Below are 24270 nucleotides of genomic sequence, written 5' to 3'. Positions count from 1 at the left end.
ACTGGATGTACTAGAACTTTGAAGGCAAATTGATGGTAATTGAGATGATAAAGACTGAAAAAACAAAATAAAATAAAAGCACTTTGTTCTTATGGTGGCCACAAACATGTTTTATTCGCAAAAGTGGATCTGTCATACAGACAAATAAACAACTTCAGGGTTTCCGCGGATGTCAACAAGCTTTATGTCCCGTCTACTCCAGTGCTGTCTCTTCCATTTATGGTTTTCTCTAAAATTAAAGCTTCTCAAATTTTACATGGTGTAACAATTAAATAAATAAAATAAGGAAAACAAAAATCTAAGACTGCGGAGATATGAAAATAAACCAGGCAAAGCCAAGAAAGGTTCAGCTCAAAGCTGGGAGACATAGTGCGGACTGAATTGTTGTGAAGGACAAGCTATCCAATTTCATACAAAGAAAAAAAAAAAAAAGAGTAGCTGTCCTTATCTACATCCACCTCTCCATTGGCTTGCACCGGGGCAAGTAAGGATAAGCAAAGCCAAATATTAACTATATGAGATTTTCTAAAGCTGATGAAATATTAGCATACTGAACCCCCTCCATGTCCCGACAGTAGTCCAGGTCCTTCTGGTTATAAAAGTGCAACAATGACCACAGTTGATCTGGGAGTGTAACGAGTTCTTCAAAATATCATCTCACTGTATACCACTTGGTGTAAAAAAAGAAACAAAACAAAACAAAACAAAAAAAATCCAGCAGTTTGCAAAGAAAAAGAAAAGAAATAATTCTCTCTCTCTGTTTCATCAGTGACCTTAAGAAACTTTCTAGCTTGATTGCTTGTCAAACTTTTCCACAGAGACACACTGGGCCATGCTGCATGGCAGAGTTCAGGTCTGCGATGTATCAAATGAGATCTCAGGTGGCCACAGAGCTGACAATCTGGACAACCTCGCCATTGTCTCCGTGGATGGCACCCTGGATGGCTTCTTTCACCTCCATCTCAGCCTGCAACGCCGGTGCCAGTTCAGCAGCCTGTAAAACAAAGAGGGGGGGGGGGGGAAAAAACAGAAAGAGGAAGTGTTGTTGATGAGGAAAACAGTGAGATGCTGCAGTTAAAATATTATTTATGTAGCATACTGCTCTGAATCAAAGCTGATTCAAAATAAAGGCTAAGATCACAGTTAATCGAAAAAAAAGAAAAAAAAAAAGCTCTACAACGCTGGAAACACAGACCTTGAGACTCAGGAGCACCTTTGAAATCATTTTTACGTTACGCAAAGGCGTAACGTGAAAATGAATTAAACAACATCGCAGCAAAACATGTATATGTAATTATGTGGAGAAACTTTCAGCGTTTATTGGAAATGAGCTCATCTCAGATGAGCACAAAGAATGTTGGTGTGGTAAACACATGTTCTGTTGTCAAACGAGACCATGTGTCAGATTTTCTTTGGCGAGAAAAAAAGATTTTAAAGAGTTTTTACGTGCCAACAATGGGGGGGGAAAAAGTTTTTGTCGGCGCAAAAACACAAAAGACAACTCTAGCGAAAAATTAGGGATGGATTTTTTATAATCAAGGTTTAAAAGAAAAATGACGCCATCAGTCAAATGTAAGATTTCCTCCTAAGATCCGAGGCATAATAAAAATCAGAAGATTGGCTCAACACAACTGCAGATGAACAACAACAGAAACACTGCATTTGCCAGAGATATTCGATCATCTGCCTTCATACACATAACTTGGGTGACGTCCCGTTTCTCATCCACAGGGTTCAGTCCGATGTCAGCCCCACCCAATGCCAATATAACAGCTTCAGCTCATCTGGAAAGGCAGTTTACAATGTTTATGAGACGTTGTGGCCATTCTTCTTCAACTTAGCAGGTTTGAGGTCAGACGCTGATGTTGGACGAGAAGCCCTGGGTTGAAGTCTGCTTCCACTATTTTACATTACCACAAACAGCCAAGTGTGAAATATTTAATAGGGAGGAAATGTTTTGACTGAACTTATTGTACAAATGGCATCCCATCACTGTATCGTGAAGATCTGAGTTTAGGCTCCTGAGAGCAACCCATTCTGCACTTTCATTTTTCCCATAAGACCTATTTTCAGCATCAGCAGTAAAATGAAATCATAGATAGAAATCAAATCAGATGAAGTACAGAAAAAAAAGCTATTTAAAAGGAAAGTTTATTTCAAGAGATAATAGGAACAGAATATAGTGACGTTTCTCTGGTTTGATCATTTAAAGCTTTTAGCATCTTGTAGAAAATGCTGGATATGTTCACTCTGTGGAAATCTCATATTTAAAGTGAACATCTACGTTCTCAGGAGTGCACTCAGAGTTTAACATGTTCATAATCAGCATGGTTAATAAGAAGTTCTTTACAGTTTGAAAAGAGAACTATATTCATTTTGTTCTTCCTTAACATATTAACATTGAAGTTGAAAATATTTAAAATATTACTCTGAAATATTTATTTTTGAATGTTTTAGTTTCTTCTTACGGAGAAATCCTGAAAAACCTAAATTAATATTGTTTTGGGGGGAAAAAAAAAAAAAAAAAAAAAAGAGCATTGGAACTCTGCTTAGTGCATCTGTTTCAGACGGACCAAGGTAGCGTCTGGTAAATCTTGCATTTATTTATCAAATCAAGGTTCATGACTCAGTCCTAGATGAAGACCATGTAGAATGACTCACTCCTTCCTTGAACTAATGCCAAACGTTTCCTCAAAGACACCTGCAGCATAAAATCCTTCCTCCAGCCTAGCATGTTGTCACTACACAACAGCCATCACTCGAACCCAGCTGCACCAAAGCAAAACACAAAGTACTATGACTCAGGACCCCAAAAGTTAATATTTGAAGAACAGATGTTGTCCTTACAGACAAAATTATGATTATTGTGTGTGTACTACGTATGTTTGCAACACCCTCAACATGTGTAAACAGTTTTGTGTGATATGTTTATTACCGCAAGCAATTTAATATGAAGTGCCTTCATATATTTGCATCTCCAGTGACTGGTTAAAAACTGACTGATGTGAAATGTGCTTGGTTGGTGTCAATCTGAAGAAGACAAATAGTTTCTAATTAGAAAGAGGGGCTTATTTTTCAGGATTTCAAAACCTTCTTAAAGTTCTCATTTTTCCCGCAGTCAAGCTGACAATAAACCATGAGTCAGATACTAGCCAGACAAAATCCCTAGATTGCAGAAAGGGCCTTTGGACTGCAGAAAATATCTCTCTGGTAAGCTCCTTTCTCATCTATGTAATGGAAACAAATAAAAAGAAAGGAAAATGCAGAGACAAACACATCAGAGTGAGTAATTTTTCAGTGAGTTGTATAAGTGCAACCACATGTCTGGAAACTGATGTGAGCCTGTCTCCTGATTTAACAGTACTCTAAAGGGTGAACTAAGGAACAATGCTAACCTTTCTCTGAACTTTAACCCACAATGAGGATACTGTAAGACACCAGAACCCAGCTGTGAGAACAACATGCCCTGTACCAGGTAGGCAGATCCATCCATCGTTAAAAACATTAAAACATTCGACTGACCCGTTTACTATTTGTTTATGAAGTCCATCCAAAGATTCAATCAACTTGCCCGAATGGTTGGATTTTGATAACAACTGTTATAGCTCTGGGTCCGATTCCAGCGAGGTTACATTTCGTTTTGTCAGTGAACACTTTATAATCAAGTGTTGAACATTATCAGACACACGGCCTTTCTGAGCCCCATTTGTATTGAAACACACTGATGGATGATCAATCCATTTCAATTCAGATCTGCACCCAGTTCCACGTAAGAAAAATATATTTCTTTTTATGCAAACAAGCTGCTTGATTTGACCAAACTTCATGAAGCAGAGATGGTGGAACACAGTCTGTGATCACTCCACAAACACTTGAAAAAGCATTCGCACCTTTCATCTTAGTACGACCACAAACTTCCCATGAATTTAATTAGGATTTTGTGTGATAGACCAACATAATGTGGAATATAATTGTGAAGCGGAAGAAAAAAAGACTTTCTTTTTTCACAAATGGAAATCTGAAAAGCATGACGTTCTTTTCCTTTGCAATTACAGCTGTATGTCATTTGGAGTTTGTCTGTGCTAGCTTTACCAGTCACAGATTGAAGTCTTTGCCCCTTCTTCTTTACAAAAAAGCTCAAGCTCAGTCAGATTTCACAGATAGCATTGTTTTTTGTTTTTTTTTGTTTTTGTTTTTTTAGATTTGCCATAAATTCTTAGGTATATTTAGGTCTGGACTTTGACTGGGCTGTTCCAACACATGAACTTGCTTTGATCTAAACTATTCTGTTGTAGCTCCGGCTGTGCTGTTGAGGTTGTTGTCCTGGTCAAAGGTGAATATCTGCCCAAATATGAATTATTATATAGCCAGATTTTCTTTTGGGAGTGTCCTGCATTTAACTCCAACAATTTTTCAACTCTTACCAGCTTCCCAGTCATTATAGCATGTTGCTTCCAACACCATGTTTTATCACAGGAATGGTGTGTTCAGGGAGATTTCATTTACAAAATGAAGCTTTTAACTTGTCGCCAGAAAAGTTAAATTTTGGTCTCATTTGATCAAACCACCTTCTTCCATGTTTTCTGCCCCCTTTGGGGCTTAAGGCACACAGCCAGAAGAACTTTTTAATTCAACTTTCTTTCGACAATGACCATCTTCTTAACACACCTACATAGAAGCCAGATTTGCACAGCTAATAATTGTCCGATTCAAAAAGTCTCCAAACTGAGCTGTGGCCTTCTCCACTTCCTCCAGCTCTTGGTCGATTCTCTGATTGGTTTGCCCCAGTCTGTCAGTATAGTTCTAAGATTAGCCATTTTTACCCCAATAGTCATTTTTACTATTGGTCCTCGATTGCTGAGTGTTGCCGCAAAAATCATCGAAGAGTCAACCACAACTGATGTGTGTTCACGGCCCCCCCACATTCCCATATGAATGCCCACAGTAGACCGGAACAGACCGTAACGGAGGCGCTCACCACTGGGGCAGAACCGAACCGCACATTAACTGGTTAGAGTGCGACTTGCCAGTGGAGAAGTGCCTTAATGGTCTCTTAACAAAGCCCTGAGGCATTCATAGAACAACTAAATTTATACTGTGGTTTAAAGTGCATTACACACTGGTGGGCTTTATTTCTTAAATGGGTGACTTCTGAAGGCAATCCCTTCCTCCCACATTTGTGGCAGTCACTTAAAGGCGTTTAAATGATTGGTAAATAAAAACAAAAATAAAAAAAAGTGCTATTCCTTCTAATTAACAGTAGTGCACCACCTTGTGTTGGTTTATTAAACTAAAAGTCTAATAAAAGTAAATTGAAGTTTGAGGTTGCAATGTCACAAAATGGGAAAGGGCTGAAGGAGCCTAAATATTTTTTGATGAGAAGACACTTAAAGGATATTAGTACGGTAATCTACTCCCAAAACACCCAATCAATTCAGTTGTCTCCCACTCACAAAATCATGGAACCCATTACCTAGCCAACTACGGACAACAGAAGGACAACAAAAGGGGCTCATATGAACTGGGCGAGGTCCTACATGGGAAATTCCTAATTTGCAAGCATGGCTGGACAACACATTTGGAGTCTGTATTTCTTAAAAAAAGGTAAATATTATCTGGGTATGCAAGGAGATTCTTATCAGTACCAAAAAAGCCTTTTCAAACAGCCATAAATCATCTGCAGTTTTTCTTTTGCTTATGTAATGGCAAAGCAACAAAGAGTTCATTCATTGAAGAACTTGAAGGGAACCATCTGAGCTTACATTTAAAGGGAAAGACACCGCAGCAAGAAGAAAAATGAAACGCAATCCTTGGTATATTAAGGGAAAAGAAAAGAAGAAAGAACAATGGGACTGTGCTGTTGCTTTAAATCTCTTGCAGAGTTTAAATGACCACTTCAAAGGCTCGCCCCCATGCGCCTGAACACCATCCTGATCCAAAATGTGGTTGTTGCTTAATCAGTTCAATCATAGGGGGATTTGGGGCATTTTGCTAATTACTACCCTATCCCTTGTATCACACCATGAGACTCAGTACTTCTTTAAATTTAATTACTGGTTGTCCAACAGTCTAGAAAAACTACATCAGATGGTGAAATTGCCAATTTTAAACTCTCATGCATCAACAACTTTCAAGGTATGATTCCTGTTGCTGCTTATATAATAACAATCTAACAGTTGGGAAGAGCTTTAGAGCTTTCTGCTCAACTAAAGCTGTGAAGGTTACTCAGAATGTGTGTGCCTAGCGTAGTGACACTTTAAATGACGACTTTTCTGAGTCTTCTTTTTGTCAGTCGTTTTGTTAACAATTGCTTCGTGTCAGCATTTTATTGTAACAACCAACACTGTGTAAGGTTTTTGTGATCCACTGTTCTATTGTGATCTTGGTCGGGGTTAGAAAAGCAACCCTGACAAGCAAATTGTGCATCCATTTGAATTGGGATTTGGTGAAGTTGCTTTCTTTTACATCTCTTGATCTAGACACGTAAAAGACAAGGGACTTACGTGAGCGTGATTTTGTTTTACGAGGAACGAACAAAGGTCTTACTAGTTTTAAAAAGTTCCAATGTGTTTAAACGATGAAAGCTGGAATGGTGCCATTTTAGTACCAGAAAAGACCAGCGACTTTTCGACACCCATTAGGGATGCAATGAGATATCACGCCACAAGAGCTCATGAGATTTAAACACTCCAATATTTCTGCCTGTCATTGTAACTCTGTTTCACAACTGCTATCAACTTGCTGGCAGTATGCAACTTTGTCTGGTGAAGTAAGATTAGGCTATGAATAAGCCTCAGATATTACAGCATGTACTTTAAGGTCTACAAACTGCAATGCTTCCCTACAATGAACAAACTGTGAACATGAATGTAAGAGTCTAAAAGAGTTTGATTTGTTGTTTTACCTGCACAGCCGCTGCGTGATCTGAAACAGGAGCTAGCTGCACGTACTGCACTTGGATGTCAGGTGGGAGGGCAGACCCCTCTACTGCCGTGGCTCCTCCATCGGCTGAAGCAACGGCTATCAACTGAGCTCCACGAAGTACCTAGGGAATTCATCAAGGGGCAGAGAGACATAAGGATCAATTACAGTTCACCATACAAACCCTTTTGTTTCAGCATCAGAAGTCAGTTTATGCTAATACATAGCAATTGCAAATGCAAGACGGGCACTACAGAGGCATAATTTCTATGATCAACTATGGGTGTGACATGATGAAACCTCCCAGTCAAAGATGGCAACAAAGACACATTAGAGAAAGAAGATTTTAGGATGAGGAGTACATGCTGTGCACAGAGATGCATAAAGGACACCCAATCATTTCATTTGCTGGAATAACAATCCATTTGGGGCGTGTATATGTGTGTGGGAGGGGAGGGCAATTAAACCGAAAGAACCGTGTCAAAAGATGCTGCTGATCAGAATCAAGATTTGCTTCTTGTTCTTAAAAAACAGATTTGCATGGTATGTCCAATTATCAAAGGATCTACCCAAGATATACCGTCACTGTTTTAGTTGGACTTTGTTTGTGCACCTCACATTTGTCCTGTAACCTGCAGTATTTTACTGTATTTGTAGATTATCAGATGTGCAGTGAGAAAATGGATTGGTTGTATTTTTCTACAAACATTTCTCAGTGAAGACATGTTCATTTAAATTTAACCACAAAGTAGAAAATATTCTGAATGCCTTTAATTATGCTTGTTAAAGATTCGTCTGAATCAGCCTATCCATCACCAGTTTAAAGTTTTATAAAGTTTGAAAACTGGAAAATTGCCACAAATAGATCAAATCATTTAAACAAAACAAAACATAACCATTATGTTTGCAACAGATTCAGCAACAGAAAACTCACTCCATTTTATTAAATGTGTTACATAGGACAATCCTTTAAAGCAACCTATCAAACCTTTCATTGGAAATAATATAACTATAGATTTTTATGCCAGCAAGTAGATCAAATGTGACTGTGGCGCAATGGTTTATAAAATAGCGTTTCCATGAACCACCAAGTTTTTGAGACTGGGATTGTTTCTACATGGCAGAAATCTGCTTTGGCCTGCACCCCATTCTGACTGCTGTTTAATCTGCAGTGGCCTCAACTTCTTTGTCTTTATCCACACTGAGGTCATTGAAAGAGCTATAAAATGGAAGTGAGATAATAACAACCCATAAACACCCTGCAAAATCCTAATTCAAAATATCCTAATCAAGTAACAGGGAATCTGTAGGTTGTTCTGAAGAAGAGTTGCGGCAGCAGACTGCTACCACTAAAATGCACCGAAATAAAAGTCGCATTATGTAACGTAAACCTGAAACAGCAACTCTGTCTATCCATACCTTAAATTAGAGGTGGTAGAACAAAACCATCAATGTATGACTTCTAATATGAAAATGCATAGAAACAATAAGACTGATGCAATTATATCCATTTTGTCCCATTTTCCTCATTCATAGACACCAGATTGTAAATTTAACTTTATAACCAAGATTGCAGAGGAGAAATTTATTCAATTTAACTAAGGTTTGTATGCTTTAAAAAAATGCGTGCTATTTAAACTCAAACATGAACATAATGGGTAACATGCATTTAGAAAACAAGAAGTCAAATGACTCTGCAAGAGGGTCTTCATCTCCCCTTGTGTAGAAAACCAGATGCCAGCGTCAAAGTCGTGTAGTTTTGGTGCAATAATAACAGAAAAGTGGTGTGTGGCACCGTTTCTTTAAGGCATTTCAGCATCTTTCTGTGTCCTCTGCCAGTCTTGGCCAGGATTCATTTGCAAGATATTATTAATCTCAATGGAATTTTCTTGGTGAAATACAGATCAAGTAGAAATACAATTAAAAAAAATTCTTTCCAGGTCTTCTTTTAGGCAGAATCTAACAGTTAAAAAGGGCTGCATCGAGATCAGCATGGCACTGCTGTTAATTTAAAACACATAAGTTATACGTGACAACAGACACACATATTAACACGCAGTCATGCTGTCAACGCAACACACAGAAAGACGGATAGAGAGAAAACTCCAGTCAGCTCGGTCCTGGTGCACGATCACTTTAATTAGCTCGAGGACTGAGAGAACACTGCGAGGCTCTCCTGTGGTCCGGAGCCTTGCAACAATAATGGGGATTCTTTCTCTTTGAAGTGGAGCCTTCTTGCATGAGCTAAGCAAAATGATCTCATTTGTATTCTTTTAATTTTTAAATTTCACAGCCTTAAATTAAACAAAAGTTATTCACAAAAAAAAAAAAAAAAAAAAAATCCCAAGTCTCATAGGTTTCTTGTGCATTTCGCTCTGTGGGGTCTCTGTTTGCGGGACTAACCTCGGACATTCTCAGCAGACTATAAAAAGTTAAAGATGAATAAGCAAGCCCACAGAAAAACAGCAAACCTCAATTGCACATGATTTTTGTTGCCCTAATCTCTGAGTCCCATACTGTTTCGCAGACTCTCTTGTCCAACTGCTGCTTTGAAGTTCTGAGGTGATGACTGGCCTCAAAGGTTCGGTTCGAGTCCACCAGGGTGACGCTGCGCCAGCGTTGCCGCAAATTTTGCTGCCTCATCTCCAGCCCCAGTCAGCCTGATGGAAGCCATTAGCGTAAGCAGCCCATCTGACTCATTGGATCGCACCACAAGGACACTTAAAAGAACAGACTGGGTTGGATGCGACTGGGTTAGGCTCTGAACGAAGCCGGCAGCGATTACGTCTGGGTAAAATGAATCGCAGTTTGGTGACCTATAAATCTGAACCATGTGAACCACTACACTGGTGGGTTGGTGTAAACAGTAATCTAACATTTAAGAAATAATTTCACATGTTGAGAAATACTCGCATTTGCTTTCTTGCCAAGAGTATCAATCCCTCTCACGTCTGCCAACAGCCGTTTTGCTTTGCATTAGCAGAAACAGCTGCGAGCAGACAGTCTCCATTTGCCTCCATGCTTCGACTGTTTTCAACTCAGAAAATATGTATGACTTGTAAAAAAGAGATTAATAGTTTTAACAAATTTCCCGGCAATTAAATAAAATCTACTCCAAAAAAAAATGTGGCTGCAATTATTAAACAGCATTGTGCAAAACCAGAGCAAACACTGCTCAGTGTGACAAGTCACTAAAAGGGTGAGAAACCAGCTGCTCAGACGTTTGCCATGGCAGACATCCACAGAGAAGCATCGTTAGCTCTGCTCTGTCACACTGTTACATTAGGCAACAAAAGCAGCTGGTGCCAAGTTCTCATCTCTTTGCAATCCCTCTGAAGCAGTGTTTCTCTGCAGTTCCAAATGGTATATCTAAGAGTACAATTACTGGAGTTTGGGGAGGAGGGATGGGTTTGACAGAGGAGGGGATGCGGTTGAGATTCGAGACTGTAAACACTTGTCTCACTCAATTAGAGTCTCATCCTCCTTTTGAGAGCCGTTTGCATTCTCAGCTGTGAGGAGCAACACAGAGAGGTTCAGTGAAGCATTTACAGAGTTGGAACGGCGTGTGAGATCTGCGGAGGGATTGCACGGGAACTTTTCGACTCCACTTCCTGTCCCAGAAACTTTCTCTAAGAGAACAACCAGTCTCTACTGTTTGGGTGTGAAGCTGCCAAATTTGGCATTAAAGTCAGACCGAGATGAAAACAACACAAAGACAAACACAAACTATCTGTGATTAAATACTTTTTGGCCTTTTGAATTAAAAATTTCATTACTATGACTAAATGATTAAACTGAAGCTCATATAAAAAGAGATAATTAGGTGATTCGGTGAGAGCTAATGATAATTGCTTCTTGCTGCTAATAGGATATAATCATCATTTAGCTCGTTAGCACTCAAGCGACAACAGAAATAATTACAATGTTGCATCAAAAAGAAAAGGTCTAATGAGGCCACAGTGATCTTGCTTGTAGATGAGGTTTCATTAACAACAAAATGATTAATAGTGAAAGAAATGCACAACAGGGCAGCAAATGCTACGAGGAGCCTCTCTTTCAGCATAAAAGTTACTTGAGACTGCAGAAGCAGAGAAGCGACTGAACCTACTCAATCTGGTATCAAGCCTGATAACGTTGCCTTTCCTCGACTGGGTGTCAGGTTGAGGTCAGCGATCTGGATCCTGTGGTCTTTTGTTGGTGGAGTCTGGGGTGTGGCTGATTTTACTCTCAGAGTTTAAGTTACTGGTCAAAACAAAAGTTTAGCGTCTTAAATTCTACATTGTTCCTTGCACATGCAATTGAATTTAACTGATAGATGAAGAGTAAGGCATTAATCTGAAGAAGAAGGAAAACATTGAATGGTTTTCAAAATGCTTAACAACTGAAAAACTGTGGTGACTTGTGATCAGATCATTTATTTTGACATCTTTGGTGATGAGCTCCAAATCTATGATCTTTGAAAGCCTCCCTGTCATCGCTCTAATCTTTAGCTATTTTATTGGATTCTGTATCAGATTTAAACTGAAGCTCTGACTGGACCACTGTTACAGGAAGCATGCTGACAACATTAAAAGATTACTTTAACCTAACGCTGCTCTGCCAGAGCATCTTGGAAATCCTGCGCATTTGCTTAACATTTTATTAAGGCTGAGATTTACTTTCATTGTGACTTAATACCCTAGACCTCAGGCAGTGGACTCAGTTCGTGAACATAAATAGATCTGTCAGCAGATTTTAAATGCTTTGCTGCCGCCCTTCCCAAGTAGAGATCAGTTGGTTGGTAATCATTGTTCTGTGAGGCTTAAATGCAGATCAGATTAGCTGGAGTAAATGGAAAATAAACTGCAGCAAAAAATTAGCATTTAAAATTCTCCGGAGGCATTGTCAGGAGACATAAAGAGGGAGAAAAAGAAACTTTGACTTATGCTGTAATGCCTTTAATAAGTCCCACAGAAAAGTAGTTAAATACAGCAATACGAATCCAAGGGCAAAAACAAATTAACAACAACAAAAAAAACTCAGTACAAAAATCAAAAATAAAGACAGCCACATTGAGTCATGCTGGTTATCTGTAAGGCTTAAAGTAGAATTGTCTTCTTTCACTCGATGTAACCATCATAACCACAAATAAGAGCTTTTAGAGGACTAAATCATTAGTAAGACTTAATACACCTTTAAACTCAGCTGTTCAACAACTAAATCCCCTCCTTTTAATTGAGCACATGTGAATCTGTGGGAGCTTATCCCTTTGTTTAACGTGTTCTGAAACCAGACTCCATACAGATAGGAAAATAAAAAAATACCCTCAGAGGTCAAACCACACAAATGTGGTTCCTATCACTTCCAGAGAAATACCACCTCTTCTTTTAGATCTTGGAAATACTAAACCAAAACAGGGGGGGGGAGGTTGGGAAAAAAAAAAAAAAAACATTTGGAGTTTGTGATGCTTGAAACTTCCTCCCCATTTAGCAGCAGTCAACAACATCTGCAAAGCCTGGGCAGATGTTAAAGCTGAAACACCAGCCCTGGCTGGGCAGACTATGTCTAACTGGAAGGGGAGAGAGAGACTAAGGCTTGGCTGAAACTTCGCTGTGGAAACGCACATTTATACCACCAACCGTCCAACAGCTTGTTTTGTGTGGGCTTGAAAAATAAAAAGCACGCCTTAAATACATCTCACTGCAGTCATTAAATTTCTTGGTTGATTGTTTTTTGTCTTATTTTATTTTGTCTCTTAGGCTGGGGGCTTTATGTGACTGTAGCTGGGCCTCAGCAGAATGACAGAATGGAAAACAATAAGCTCTGTGAAAGCAACCAAAACCTGCAGAAAATAAAATGCAAGCAGATCTCAATAAATGAGAATATCATCTAAAATTTAATAATGCAATTCAATTTTAAAGTGAACTTTTATGTGCTGTAGATGATTTCAGTGTTTACAGAGTGCTGTATTCATGGACATCAATAAAAGGTTTAGTGGAGACAAAAATGAATTTTGGGTTTAAATTAATTTAACGCAATGGTTATCCATAATAACAGAGATAGATGCTTGCCATGTAAAACAATGTGGGCATGGGACACCAAGTGCTTCACTGGAAGAGCAACAGCACCTCAACACAGCTGTCCCTGGTTTGATTCCAGGCCTTGGGCCATTTACTGCATGTCCTCTCCTTTTCTTTCTGACATTCTTCCTGTCAAGTTGCTAATTAATAAAGGCAAATAAAACATTTTAAAGACCTTAAACCCCGTTGAATGTTACTTTTTATATTAAATTCCTGAAATAAATTAACTTAGAAATGGTATTTTAATTTACACAGATGTAACTGTATAAAACCAGTAAAAGTTCTTGGAGCTTTTTTCCTGTACACTTATGTTCAGATAAGACACTGTGGGCACATGGGCCAACGCATAAAATTTCCCATCACCATGTGATTCTGTAGAATGCTTGTTTTATATGAACTTGTGACCTAAAAACTTCCCATCTTTACCCCAAACACGACTTGTTTCTGCACCACAGCTCAACACCTGCAACCAATCAAACCCTCCCTTGTATCCTTTGGTTTTGCAACTCCCACCAACAAACTGGGAGTCGCAATAAGGACCGACTCTGGGAGATTTTTTTTATGACAAAACCAGTTTGAACCAATTCCTGATCCAGAGCAGGAATACCAAAGGAGTCTGATGGCAACAACAACAGGCCACAGTGAAGGATCAAGCTGACGAAAAAACAAAACAAAAACAAAAAAACAAAAAAAAACAAAGTGCCATGAAGACTTTCTCTGTTCTCTAGCTCAAATAAAACCCTTTTGTGCCTGATTGGCGAAGGCATTTTTACAATGCCAGTAAATTTTGTGATTTAGGATGTTGACTTTATCATGTTATCATGTTTCCAATTATCCTGTTTTATTCTGTGGAGCCAGAAGATGATATACACCGGTTGTAAAATTTAACCAACACACACAAAAAAAAAAAAAAAAAAAAAAAACACCCCTCGTAACAAGTCACTTTATCTCATGTTGATTCAGAAGCTGCAAACGAGTCCTGATGGAGCCAAGAAATTTCTTAAATCAAATATCCCTTTACTGACACCAGTAAACATGAAACCATTTTCTCATGTTTTTCATTCTTTATCACTTTAAACACCCATAAATACAAGTATAGTGGTATGTGGACAGAAGATGTTCAATGACCTATAACCGACCTACACTTGAAGCTAACAGGTTGCGCTGGAAGTTGACCCCAAATGTACTCCAACTGTTGCAGCTCTGATTTCAGATTTGCTGTGGACAGCATCTGTCATCATCATCATTAGGTAGCTCACTAAGGGCTTTTGATTTATCAGTACATCACATCTCTCAGGTAAATTCAGTTTGACTGCTGGCAAAACACTTTTAAACATTATCAAAAGAATGCTTGGGGTTAACTCCCCATCGATGTTTATCTTGAGCTCTGTGAAAGATTTCTTAAACAGCCACAATAATAAACGCCAAAGGCTGTGAGTATTATATGCTGCTTACTTATTCCCTTTATTTGTTTTTGCAAAGATAATTTTTTTTCAAAACAAAAGCGTAGTTCCAACACTGGCTTTGGTTCATTCCCAAGTCCATTCCAATATTTGCAAAATTCCTTGATAAAGATGTTTGCATTTCAGTGACTTGATGTGAACCAGGAGACACAAACTCTGTGACCACATTAGGGTAGGTAAAAGAGGAAATGCAATAAACAGACCTGAAGCAACTTCACGTTGCTATTATGTTGACAAAAATCTCTCTGATTCAATGCTAAATCAACGCAACAGAGAATTGGGGCAGCTCTGTTTGCAAAGGTGGAGCCAAATGAGTAAATAGCAAGGTGTACCTAATAAAACTAATTGTGAAGGAACAAGTTAAATTATATGGGCACTAAATGCACTAAAACTAACAATCCAGCACCATTTGATTCAAACCTGTCGGCTCTGGTGTGGATGCTGACTCACAGTAAAATCCATCTAAAACATCTGATCCATCTTTACTTGGGAGCAAAACCATCCTTTGCTTTGCCCCGAAAGACAGACGAAAACACACGTGGGGGTATCCTCCTCTGCACAACTCCGAAATGCTGACTCAACCATATGCATCAACATTCACGTTTGGAGCTTAAAGGGATTCCTCCAATCTTTTGCCCTCTATCTCCAGGGCTTAATGCCACCAGGACACAAAGCAGACCACAACTCCTTTGAAACAAAATCCGCCACTTGATCCCTAAATCCTCAAATGTTTATGTACATCCCACTAATACGACAGATTGGTCATAAAACATCTTGTTTGCATCATCTCGTCTCAGTGTTATTCTCCCAGAGCTCTGTGAATCACAGGCATCATAACAACCACTTCCACCCCAGAAACAACACTCTGAAGGGGGGAAAAGTAAAAGGGGGGGGGAGAGGGGGACAAGTGAGCGACCCAGGCCACATGCCAGCAGTATGACTCCAGCACATATCACACCACACCATGTTTCTGGAAGGTTAAGCCTACACATTTCTCATCTGCTTTTTGTTTGGAAAGAACAAATCAGAACAAAGTGTAATTTCCATGCCAGACCCTTCTCAGTGGAGCTGTCGTTTCTGGCTATTGTCACACAAATGCAAACAAGAAAATCCCCATTTGTGTTACAAAATGGTTTGGGAAGAGCTGGGGTCAGACACAATAAAAAGTTATATCTCTTTACAGCCATTTTGTCACTTCTTTCTCACGCATTTGGTCTTTCATAATAATTTGTTCCTTTAATATCCTCTCATCATCTCTTAGCACAACACTTTTTCTTTTCTTCCGGGTGCTGCTGCTGTGCTTACAAGTTCTGGCAGCAAGGCTGGATGGACCAGTGCCGAGCTGGACTCTCTTCTGTGACCCAGTTCCCATACTGACCATGAAGAACATCAATTGGGATGGTGCAACAGATGCGGGGAAACATGTGCTGACCAAAAAAAAAAAAAAAAAATGGCAGTAGTTCAACTATGGTGAGGAAGAGAACTGGGGGGACAGTGTCCAGACTTTAGAGGAACCCATAACCCATAAAACCCATAACGGACGGCTGTCAAGTCAGTCATTTGTAAATGATGCGAGTTGATGACAAGATCAGTGAAATTAGCAAAGCCTTTTAGGACTCTCTTGAGATGTGCCGGATTTTCCCAGATAGCCATGGTAAAGGGTAACGATATCTGATGGTGGAACTTCTCCAACACTGCTGGCTTACTCAACATGGGATTTGATGCCTTTCTGAAAGTTTTATTAGACATGTTTAGCCTTTTCCTGCTCTCATAAATTAGATTCAGAAGGTCTTTAATGTACATATTTTCTCATCAGTTTTTGAAATCCCAAACTATTGTGCAACAGTAGGATTGAAAACTAACAACCAGTCCGTTAGTGAGGTCATTTCTTCATGCATCCTGTAGCTCTGACCTTATCCTGGGCACCATTTTTGAAGTATAGTTTTTGCTGTAAAATGTTAATTTCTAGATTTTTGGGGATTTTATTGCTCTTAATTTAGAAATTATTTGCTTTAATGATATGACGTGTCCACAAGATCCCTGACAAATTCAAGAGGTTTATAGACTGACAAAACGCCCTTAGCAAATAGAATGGACCACTGTAGTATGCAAAACAAAGAGTGTAAAATTGAAGCAAGGTGCAGCATCCTCCATCTTTCAAAAAGCCCCCAAAAAACTGAAATACCCAGAGTTCCTTCCAGAGTTGGTCAACTTGCAAATCAAATAACTTTGGAACTTAGGTTTCAAAAGGGTATTTAGTCTGACAGCTCCAGAGCTCAATCAAATCACTGAAACCACCTCATCTGGTTTTGTGGCAACATGATTATGCACAAGTAATTCTTGGATTTAAGGCATGAAAGTTAATTTCGAGTTTGCCAGATGACAAAACAAGAAAAGCTGCTCTCTGGTTTGACATAGATTTAAAAAAAAAAAAAACTAAACTGTATGTCTGAAAGATCTTAACCTTGCTCACATCGTCTCCAACACACAGTATTTCTGTGCCATTTCAACAGCAAGTCAATGAAACCAATATGCTTTAAAGATAAAGCCAGCTTTAAGATAAAAACATCCTTAAGGTCATAGGCATCTTTAGACTCAGTTCGCCTTTCATTTAAACAGTTGCCTAAGGTTGCCAAGAAAGTGCTAATTTTGTTGGACAGAGTAACTGAAGAGATTCCAACTGGAACTGCTGTCAAGTGAACCCAAACACATGGATTATAGAGCTGTGCTTTCGCCAGTACCACTTTTTTCCACTTTTTTGTTTTTTCCCCCCATTTTCAATACTTTTAACTCAGTGTTTGAATTCCAACATAAAAACCAGAATGCAAGTCTACATACTGTATAAGAACAAAAGAAACTAAGTGAACTAACATTACGTTGCGGTCAATTTGTTTGAGTAAGTGAACCAGCAGAGGGCATAATCTCAATCTCCTTGTACTAATATTACACCCTGTAACACGACTCGGTACTGCAGCGGGTATTCTCCATCAGCTGTTGTCAATTTCTAGCCATTTTTAGGACATAATATGCAAACCAGACATCTCATCTTTTCTTCTCTCTCTGCTAATGTTTTTTTTCCCCCATCTTTTCACTTCAGCCACTCCTCCTAATCAGTCCTCTTTTATCTTCCAATCTTCCCATTTGGTCTGAATCAGCAGGGTAAGATCACAACGCAGACAGAAGAGCTCCAGATAAGAGGTTACAAACGGGGGAGAACAGTAAAAGACTAGTTATTTTATAGTTTCATGAGTTTGCCTTCTCTTTTCCTGAGACAGATTTTATTTTGCGAACTAGAACATTTGGGGCGCGTTCACACTGCAGCCTTAAGTGACTCAATTCCGATTTTTTTGATGTAATGCGACCTGTATCTGATCTTTTCATGGCAGTGTGAACAGCACAGGTCGGATTCTTTTTCGAATGTGACCCATATCCGATACGTATCTGATTCTAATGCGACCTAACGTCCAGGTCGCCTTCATCCGAACTGAATGTCACTGATTCTCAACAAATCTCACTATTCTGCGTCCTGATACGCACAAGCGGGAAGAAAAACAACAACCATGACGGATTATATGAGGATTAAGTCATTAATATGCTGCTCCGGCCGGACAACAACTTCAAATATGTAAGCTAAGCTCCACCGTTAGCCTCCATGTTTACTTCCGCAAACACTGAGCACTTCTTCTTTTTATGGCAGTTGGCAGAACACTGAGAACGCTGACGCTATTGCGCCCTCTACTGCGCATGCGGGACACTTTCAGGTTGTTTGCCTGTTTACACTGCAGAACGCATACAGGTCGCATTTACTGGCAGTGTGAACGGCCCCGGCAAAAAAATCGGAATTGCCAAAAAATCGGAATTGAGTCACTTCAGTCTGCAGTGTGAACGCACCCTTGGATCCCTGTTGACCAGTTTTGTTTTGACCTTCAGCTGGCAGAGTTGCTCTGCTTTTAGCTTGTGACTGTCTGTTTTCATCTGTGCAAAACACCTTAAACTAACCTACAAAACTGTAATTTGTACCCAGGCAGTGGGCCAAGAATACAGAGCAAACAGTCCAATGAGTTTCACATATTGTTCTGCTTATTTAATGCGCTCAGTCAAACTGGTTCAGTTTGACTGAGCACAAATGTCTCCACACAATGGACACATTTGTCCACTGTGTGTACCATGGACAAATTGTACACGCAAAGGTCAGTCTGGAGCCCTCCACCATTTTAGTTTAGCCTCTCTTATTAAGACCAAATAAACTGTAACTCTTTGCACAAAGCTGGACCTTGTGTTCTCTCTTTAAAGCCCAAATGTATTTAATTATCTTCATAGGGAAAATGTCCTTCAGATTGTCAATTTGAAAAATATTGTGGAAGGTTAATTCAGTGTTTTTCTTATTTATTTTTTATTTTTTCCTCAACGTGTCGCAAGATTTGCCTAAACATTTTCACAAAAAAGAATAGGCAGGACAATGAGGACTATATTTTCTTTTTTATGGGCTTTATGATTGTCTACTAGCAAAACAAAAGTAATGGTCCAAGACATGCAGCCTTAGCCATGCGGACAGGTCTTTAAAATAATGATTGTCAAGGACAGAATAACAAAAACACAAAACTTAACATTTTTAAAAGCAAGAATTAGGTGCACTTGTTGTTGTTGAAAAAGCATCATGCTGAGTAGCTGAATAAAATAGATGTGACAATAAAGGAGAACTATCTGCAAATTCTTCAACTTCGCCTCAAATGAACAGCGAGATCATTTAAACTTGGATAGATTTGGATGTTCCAGCAGGACAATGTCTCTATCACTCGTCAAAACCGGATTTTGTGAGCTACAAAGCTGGCCAATATTAAACTTTTGAAATGATCCTGACATGAACCAATTGAAAATGTGTGGCTTATGTGAAAAAGCCAAGTCATTGCCGGGAAAAACTATTTAAATATTTGAGTAAACTGCGCCATTAGTAATAATAACAGCGGTCATAACACTTTGCCAGAGTTGAATCAGAAACTTCTTGAAAACTTGCTGAAGGGCATGAATCCAAATATGTTGATCGTGAGTAGAAATCTGAATGCAAATCATAAAAGCATTAACCTAAATGCCAATATACATGCAAAGCATCTACTACAATTTATTGTCACCATTATGACATGGCAACAGCTTTGAGGCAAACTAACACATATTATTAGTAAAACAAACATAATTGGGACATTGTGACTGACTTTGCAAGGACATAAGTATTTAAACAAGCATCTGCCCCAGTGGCATAATGCCCAGTGGAGATAAAAGGGATTAAACTGACAGAAGTAATTATTAAATTGCTCTCATCATACTGAAGCTCCTAAAGGCAGGGTTGGAGCCATTTTTGTCCTTAAATCATAACACCTAAATCTGACATCTGACATAATATAAAAGATGCTCTAGTTTGGAGACTGTGGCCAAATACAAGTCACATAAAATCTGCACAAATGATCTTGATCCGACAGATGAAGGTTTGCCAATGTGTATTTTAATGCTTAATGTCAGTGGGATAATGACTGAGGATTATCTTTTCAGAGGTCTTTGCAACTCGCAAGACCTCTGAACAAGCCTATTGTTCAAAGCCCCATCTGTGGGAAGCTGTTAAAACTCCAAGCGTCCAAATACGGCAACAAACATTTGCTTAATAGGTAACAAATCTGCAAGATCCACAAGATCCAACCTGTGAATGAAAGCCATTTGTTGGTTAATATAACCTGGAGTTATTAGAAGTATCAGGTGGGCTTTAAAAGACAGGTGTAACCGCAGCTACACCACAGGAACTGTTTAACCACAAGGAGGAACAGTCTCAGAGGAAGAAAAAGAACAAGGCTTGGGGTGTGATGAACTGCATGGGCGAAGTTACACCAGTACAGCCTCTGCACTATTCTGCCATGTTACAAAAACAGTGAGATCATTCCTAAATGAAAACACACAAATTAAAACATCCAAGGAGGAATAGATTAGAATCACGTTCAATTATTTTGCTTTGTAGAAGATTTTGATGAGCTCTGTTCCAAAACACACCACAGCAATCCTGATAAGGGAAAATATTTTATACTTTCGCAGCTTGCAAAAGATCTGCTCAGTGTCTTATCTGCTTGAATAAACTCTAAAGCTACTATCATGCTTGCTTAGGCCCAGTTTCCTGTGCATGTCATGATGGTCTTTCTGTGTGTAATCAGATTTAAAGTTTGCCCTTAGCTTTGCCTGCCCTCTGGTCCATGAGAATATGAGAGCAGAGAGGCTGCCATTGTTGTACTCAATTGTTGAAAGAATGGGACGCTCTGATTGGGTTTGCAGAGTCGAATGGGTGTGTAGCCAAAACAAACACATATCATGAAAAACAAAAATGGGAGCATTTTATTGGAGAGAGCTCCCAGACACTGCCTTGGGAGTTTTGTGTTTGTGCAGTGTTTTGTTTCGCATGCCCTTAGAGAGCAAAAGCCTGCCCACTGTAGCCAATTTACATATAAAATGCGTTAACTTGTAAATGCAAGTAGTCGTGGCGTCGTTGCACAGCAAACCTGACAGATATGATGGAAGTCTTTTAATGGGTAGTTCATGAACTCTTTTGAGGATTTGGAAATGTGCATCAGGACGCTAAATCTAAACCAAATCTGACTTCAAAACTTGGTTAGGATCCGAAAGAGAGGAAGAGAAAGAGAGAGACACAGGAATGCAGCCATCAGGCTCAGCGAGCGGGTCATTCCAGGACATCAGCATGCATGTGTGATTGAGTGTGTGAGAGAGGGGGAGCTACAGGATGTGTGGTGACTACCTCAATCAATTGAAAACACACACAGAGCTAAACAACCAGTAAAGAATACAAACAACAACAAAATCCCTCATATAAAGCAGATGCATTCACACATCACAAATGTGCGCAGAGCTTATGGCATCTTGAACCTATAAGGAAAGATAATCACAGAGATCCTAAAAGGCCAATAAAATGTGGAAATTTTTGGGCAAAAGTGTGCGTTTGTGGGTGGTTTGTAGCTCCTCTCATGCAGAAAGCTTTTATATAGGGAAGTGACCACTAACTTAATCCATGACTCGAGAGGATCCAGTAATTAAAACAGGCAATCTCACTTTGATACCTTTATAAAAAAAAAATACAGTGCTCATGCAGAAATCATTAAATCATTTAAGAGAAAAAAGATGGCATTCAGCTGTTACATAAAACACCTGCTGTGGCAAAATAACCCAAAACAGCACAGCCAGCAGACGACCGGCGTGAGAAGACTTCCTCCCCTAAAGCCCCGTCTCTAGACAAACAGGATCGAATCATGAATGAGAAATTATAGCTGTCTTCACGCATCCATATGTGACCGGCGATGGTTGAGCGCAGGCCAAGTCAGTTCTGAACGACACAAACTTGGACTGTAGAAGAGGGAACAGAAAAACTGCCTTATGTACAAAAAAAAAAAAAAAAAAAGCCTAAAAAAAAAAAAAAAAGAAAGGGGGGGACACAAACACACCGCCAACCCTGTAAGTCATTTGAATCTACCTGGTAAATTTATATTATGTCGGACTGAATAGTTATAAGTGGTGGGAAACAAATTACAGACTGGTCATGTTAATCGGTACCCCTGGTTAAGTTGTGGAAAAAGCTTTAAAATAAATTAATGTTTACTGGTGTAGCAAAACACACTGAAAAATGTAGGAAAATTGTTACTTTATTTTAAAAATGTTTAGTCAACTGGTAAAAAAAAAAAACAGAAAAATGCACACTCGGGAAGAACTGTTTTTTTTTTACAAAAACACTAGTGACACAACTGTTGCTGCCAATATTTTGCATAACCCTCCTTTGCCAACAGCACAGGACGTCAATTTCCCCTATAAACATTTCACAAGGTTGGAGCACAAACAGAGAGCGAAATATTCTAAGGCTTTTACGTCTGGCAACTGAGACAACAATATAAGAGGGTTGATTTTGTGTTGGTGACCCATTTCTGCATTGATGTGGTCATATTCGATTTGGATCAATATCCTGCTGATAGACCCAATGACCATGCATTTTTAATTTTCTGAAAGCAACCGCAGGATTTTCACTCAAAATAGAACATCTTAAAACCCTCTAATTGCCAATACTTCACGAGGCTAAGCACTCAAATGAGCTTCCATTAGGTTTAATATACTAGCTGTGGGACTAAAGGCCCACAGCATCAAATACCTACCACCACTCCTAACAGTGGGCTCGAATATTTAGCCTTTGTTTCACATTAAATCCAATGGTAGTGTTGGTCAGACTTGGAGCTGAAGTCTCAACTGAGCTTGGCCAACTACAGAAAACTTTTTTTTGTGGTATTCCACCCTTTTATGGAGAATAGATGAGACAAAAAATAGCCCTCTTTGGTGCAGTTCTTTAGCTGTGATCTTTTTATCCATCTTTCTTACCATGCATCTCACTATTAACGTTGGAAAGATAACACTGGATCAATACCCAGGCTAGCAACCAGTGCCTAAAAGAAATGGGTCTCTGGGTCACATGACCTTCAGGAAAAGTCATGGATTCATTAAGTAGAAGTTTGGGAAAATAAATCAACAGCAAATTTTGGAGGCATTGTTCGGTGTGCTGCTAGTAATATTGTTTAGAATGAGTGTTTCTCTGTGGACTGAACTAACTTGAATAAATATGCCTTTAGATTTCTTCCAGTGTGTAAGGTACTATTCCAGAGTGACGCAACTTCTTTAGCATATTCATCATCTTGATCTGTTTTAAGTTTAACACTTATTGGCCACATAAATGGTGGATGCAAGGTTTTCTTTAGAGCAAAAGTAAAACACAGAAGAAACGATGGAATAATTAGTCTTTCGTGACTGGTGTTTACTCTTACCTGTCCGTCCTGGCCGACGTGCACCTGATGAATCTGGAGGTTTCCCTAAAATGAATAAATGAAGCGTCAAATAGAGAGTCAAGTCATTAAACACTGCCAAGTCTTTGATTTCCTACGAACTAGACGTAAAAAGCCAATGGTGAGGGCTGAAAAGTGTCGAACCAGTTTGTTTTTGCCAACTCCTACATGATAAGACAGCTCCGTTTTGCACACAGATCATAACGAGAAGCGAATGAAATGCCCTTGCATTGATGTCAGCGTCTATATTATTTCTGGCTACATCAAGGCTTTTGTAAACAAAAATAATCTGCTTATGACACTGTAACTATTGTAAAACCTCTGAACGCCCACAATCACATTAACAAAAACATATGAGGGGAAAACATCCAAGGCTCAGCTGTTTTTTTTCCCCGTTTTGCTAATTGTACTCATGTACACATGGAACTCTGTCTGAGCTTCCATATGACCAGAGTCGTACAGTCTCAGAGGCAGTTCATTTCCTTTTCAAGCACGCTCAAACCAATGTCTTTGATGAAAGGGGCCCGTTCCTAATGAAAACATATTCTGTGAGTGGCAGCTGGCAGAAGTGGGATTTTGTTGCTAAGCTTTGAACTCCAAAAAAACAAATAATATCTTGAAATAGGAAAAAGGCAGGAGGGAAAAAAAAAAAAGCTGGGCTCAGCCACAAAGAGCAGGAAAAGCTTTAGAGGTTTTCTGCCTCCAATTTATTGTGTCTCCCTCGCTCAGTTTTGCATTTCTCACAGAAGGTCCTTTAGCACTATTACTGAACAGGAAATGAGAAAAACACTTGGTTGAAGTGTCAATTGCTTTTGCACAAATGTCAGGCTGTCACCCATGTACAACATGTATCATGTTGAGTATTTGATTACATGTATGCATGTGTGTGTGTGTGTGTGTGTGTGTATACAGAGTGGCGCCATGAAACGAATCTTTCTCCCACAGCCTTGTAAAAATCATTAA

General features: G+C 39.2%; 1 long non-coding RNA gene across 1 annotated transcript; it reads right to left on the bottom strand.

The window, feature by feature from the left end:
- Positions 1–711: 711 nt before the first annotated feature.
- Positions 712–23919, bottom strand: LOC106941091 (uncharacterized). The gene is made up of 3 exons (XR_001423257.1): positions 23290–23919; positions 6905–7045; positions 712–994 (listed from the first exon to the last, which is right to left on the bottom strand). It is a non-coding gene; the product is annotated as an uncharacterized LOC106941091 (long non-coding RNA).
- Between the last annotated feature and the right edge of the window lie 351 nt (positions 23920–24270).

Source organism: Poecilia latipinna, unplaced genomic scaffold (assembly GCF_001443285.1).
Source record: "Poecilia latipinna isolate Pla-1442-1.1 unplaced genomic scaffold, P_latipinna-1.0 Scaffold3493, whole genome shotgun sequence".
Classification (NCBI taxonomy): Eukaryota; Metazoa; Chordata; class Actinopteri; order Cyprinodontiformes; family Poeciliidae; genus Poecilia; species Poecilia latipinna.
The sequence above is the reverse complement of the archived record's forward strand: the minus strand, read 5'-3'. Positions and strand labels throughout refer to the sequence as shown.